Raw genomic sequence first — 4,716 nt, forward strand, 5'->3', positions numbered from 1 at the left:
CAAGCACGCAAAAGAAACTCAAGTATTTGTTGCAGAATTAATTCTTCCTTGATTTTTTATAATATTTTACCATATTTCACTTGTGTTTTTCCCAGCCAATACTCGATGGTATAGCTGATATTTTTTTCGAAATGGCCACCGATCGATATGGACACCTCCTTCTTGGGGAACTCCTCCGATCAGAAGTCTTTCTACTGGAAAGCCAACCGAGTAGTATTCTGTCAAAACTAATAGCAGATGTACATCAGATGTCTCATGATACATACGGGTACGTCGTACACACGCACTCTCTCAAGCTTGCTTGCATATAAAATCCAACATTTTTCTTGTTTCAGGTGTTGTGTGGTGCGGGATGTAATAGGACTCGGGATGCAGGATGTGCAAAGAGATATAATAGCTCAACTGAGAGGGGATTTTACCCTCATGTCGATGCACAAAGATGCACAGTCTGTAGTATTGGCTTTGATGATGAAATCCGAGGAAGAACTAGCAGCTCAAATCTACAATGAGATGATAAGCAGCCCTAATTTCCCCAGAGTCCTACTTGATCCTTTTGGCAAATCTCTTATCGAACACGCTCGGACACACGCTAAGGTACCAAAGACATTAATGCTCATCTTTATTTGTTTATTTGCAATCTAGCTAGCTCGAAGTTCACGTTATACAATCTTGCTGGAAACCGGTCGCCAGATTTTCCAGCTCCCTGATCTCCATGGAGAGAAAGTTTGTCCCAAAAAGAAAAAATCAAGGATTCGTGTGTGATATATCATCAAGAAATATGGCTTCATTTCCGCTCAGAAACCTTGTTTGTTCGTTTTTGTGATTCTTTTATGCTTGATATTTATACTCTTTAGTGTTTTAGGGTGTGGTTTTGAAGATTAAATGATTGACTTTATTAGCGATTACATTTGTTTTCTGTATTTAAACTTTCATCCCATCCCAAGCTTGAGTTCTCTCTTTTGGTGGTTTGAATTTTTATTTCCTTCATATCGATTGAATTTCAATGTGCACCAATTGAGTGATCTTAGAGTGCTTTTCCATTTTGAGTATACTATAGATTTTTTTTTTGGTATATATTTTGTGGTAAAATTTTTGAGTATTTTTCACTCTAATTCTCCCGCACTCTAGCATCATATTCCTCACTAATTTATGACTCAAAATCGATGAAAAATGAATCTATTTATAAGAAGATTTGAGTGGGTAAAGATCATAAGTATTTGACACTTGGATTTTGCCAAGATAGCCAAGTGTCATCCTTTTATAAAATTGTTTCCAATTTAGTTTAGATAGCCAAGTGTCATCCTTTTATAACAACGGAAAAACCATTACAAATAAAAACAGGATTGTTATTAATCAGGAACAGGTCACTGGAAAGTGGCCGGAACCCGTGCTGGAAAATTTGGATCTTGTTTGTGTGGATGCCCCCTTTCCCTGCCAGGGGAATCTGACGTTGAAGGGATATTTGATCCTCCATATTTTGAGTGGTTTGAGTTCAATAAGGTCTGTTTTTTGAGTAATCTTTTGCATTTAGGCTTTTCTGATGCTGTTTCACTTGGGTTTCGGATTATCCATTGTTTTTTTTTTGTCTGAATTTCAGGAGTTTTCAGAATATCAGAATTTTGATGAGTGTCTTGCTTATATCGAAGAATGCATGATTAAACATCGGCCTTTTGACGGTCTTCTTGGTTTCTCGCAGGTATCTTTACTTCTATTAATCTCTAATATGTTCATCTCTTCATGTTTTGAGTAAAGATGAAAAATATGGTAAACTGAAGTAACATGATCTTGTTGGCTTTATGGCATCATCTGATTTGGTTTTAAACAATTCAGGGAGCAATTTTATCAGCTGCATTGCCTGGATTACAAGCTAATGTAAGTAAATTTTCCTCGTCTTAGGCCACGCTTCATACCGGGATTTGTTAAGGAGAATTGGTGGGATAAAGAAGATTATTGTTTTTTTATTTAATTTGCTGGTATGGACTGATATTGTTTTGCAGGGTGTTTGTCTTACAAAGGTACCGAAGATAAAATTTATGGTAATAATTTGGGGAGCTAAGTTCAGGAATCCGTCAGTGGTTGAAAAGGCATATTCATCCGTAATCCAATGCCCATCCGTTCACTTCCTAGGTCATCCAATATAATTCTCTGTTTTCTTTCTTGTTGCTGAGTATTCTTTTCTTGCCTTGGATGATTTTCTACCGAACGAAACAAGTCAAATATTTAATGTGAACTTTTCTAAAAGTTAAAGAGTAAAATGACAAGTAATTTTCTCTGCCATTCTCTTAAGCTGTAACAATCAATAATGAACCCGTGACATTGCCATTCAATGGACAACAGCGTACCAGAGGAATAACTAAAATATTAATCTTTTGAATTTGGAAAAACAATATTTTAATTAATGGAAGACTGTGCCTACTGTTCGCCCGTGAAAGCACAATCAAGAAAAAAATTAACTATATGTGCCAACGAAGTACTGCGGCAATAAAAATGAGTTTGAAAATTTGGTCCTGCATTTGTTTAGTTTGTTTGTAAATTTAGTAATTTCTTTATGTTATTTTCATCTTTCATTATTCAGGTCTTTTAGGATAGGTATCATCTAATATTTGGGAATAAAATGTGTCACTACTTTGTCATATTAATCTGGGTAATTTTTTGGAAAGCAGATGGGTTGTAAAAACAAAAACAAAACAAAAACAAAAACAAAAAAGATTATAGGACAAATCAGCAATTTTATAAATTAAAATCAGCCGCGTAGGCAAGGACTGAAAAGAAAAGTCTTAATAATAACTGGAGGATAAAAAAGCAATATCGGGAGAATATAAAATCAATGAGTGAAGGAAGGAGATAAAGACATGGTCTGGCGTGTAAATGTGACCATTCACCACAAAAGGGGCCTAGGAAGGATAAAAGTTTTGATGAAATGTCAATATGTTGACATTAACTTTTTAGTTGTAAAATATTTTATACATGCTCAATGTCGATTATTATATATTTAAATAAGATATTTATGTAGATAACAAGATTGATCGGTGAAATTTTCATTCGGCATAGGCTGTATTTTAAAAAAAAATAATGATAGATTTTTTTTCATATGTACGATTGATTCCAGGAATCTTTCTTATTTGATTAAAACAATTTTTTTCATAAAAAGCGTTTATAAAATTTTAATAACAAAATACTTATTTAACAGAAAACTGATAAGAGGAATCTTTCTTATTTTTTCGTGTTCCATCACATGTCAAAATCAAAATTCTTTTTATTTTCTCACTTTAAATTTCCTATTTGCTGCACAAATGTCGTTGGAAATATGCAGTTTTTTCTTATTGTGTGTAAATTCACTTTCAGCACCCACTGGTGAAGCTTCATTTCTTCTTCGTTATCAAATCTGATTATTGTGTTCCTGTCACATATGTTTCTTTATTTAATTGAATCCAACTCAAGTGTATAAGTGACCGATTATTTCGGTTGGGAATAAATCTAGCAAGCGGACTAGGTCAAGTAATAGTATTTGGAGATGAGTCTAGGTATCGTACCCACAGAGATCGATGTTTAATTACTAGAATATGAATTATTTTTCTTAATTTAGGCTAATAAAGTTCAAATTATGGGAGATAGATTAATCAAAACTAAATTAAACAATAAATAAATTAACTAAAGCAAAAAAATCCAAATTATTAAATTAGAAGAAAATTCAAATTATTTAAAAACGACTAAGGCGCACAACGGTACCGAGACAACTTATAATCTACGTGTCAAATTCATATTCATTAAATTAATTATTTAATTCACGACGAAATTCCCAAAATTATTTATTAAACGATTCCTCGAATTAATAAACCTAATTAAATCTAACAGTCCAATTATTCCTAACTGAATTTAATTAGATTCAACCGCATTAGATTGCTGTGAAATTCCAGTTTTTCAACCTAAAGTCGCACACTGAAATCGAATACTATTTCTAGTCAATTTAACCATGTGTTAATTGATGTGTGAAGCAAATATTAATATTTCGTCTTCCGGTTTTAGATTAACCAACAAATATTCTATTTAATTAGTCAGATTAAAAGAACACGTGATAAACGACATCAATCAATGAATAAAATAAATAATCTAATTGAATAAAACTCAAAACATCAAAAAATAATATGTCTCGGCCCTATCATGGCCTTAGTCTACAAAAATCTACTCCATAAACTTAAAATAAAAGTGTAAGTCTCTGTTTAAAGTCAATGGAGAAAACATGATTAAGAAGGAATGGAAAGAGATTCTCTGTGATTTGTAGCGTGTGTGAGGAATTCCTCGCTGGTTTTGCCTTCCTTCTTCCTCCCTTCTTTTCTTTCTTCCGCGCTGTTCTGCTATTTCGTCTCCTTCTGTGCTTCTGTTATGGCAGCCCTCCCTTCTTCTGTACGCTTCTGCCCTTTTATTCTTCTTAATGGGTCTCCTCCTTCCTTTCCTTTTTAAGCCCATGTCCAGTAAAGAAAGTGTAGATAAGATATTTATAAAGATTTACATAGATTTTTCCAAGATTTCAATATCATCAAACACTTTTCACTTTTTATTCAAATCTACAATTATTAATTAAATTAAGCACATAATTAGGGATAAAAAGTCTAGATAAGCACAAATAAAATCCCTAAATCTCTATAACATTTGGGCTTATCAATCCCCCCACACTTAGCCTTTGTTCGTCCTCGAGCAAATCAAAAGAATAAAAAT

At 33.2% G+C, this 4,716-nt stretch overlaps 1 pseudogene; it reads left to right on the forward strand.

Annotated features, from left to right (window-relative positions):
* Positions 1-1,351: 1,351 nt before the first annotated feature.
* On the forward strand, positions 1,352-3,075 carry LOC142520593 (dihydrofolate reductase-like; annotated as a pseudogene).
* Positions 3,076-4,716: the final 1,641 nt, after the last annotated feature.

The sequence above is a fragment of the Primulina tabacum genome, chromosome 12 (genome assembly GCF_025594145.1).
Source record: "Primulina tabacum isolate GXHZ01 chromosome 12, ASM2559414v2, whole genome shotgun sequence".
Lineage (NCBI taxonomy): Eukaryota > Viridiplantae > Streptophyta > Magnoliopsida > Lamiales > Gesneriaceae > Primulina > Primulina tabacum.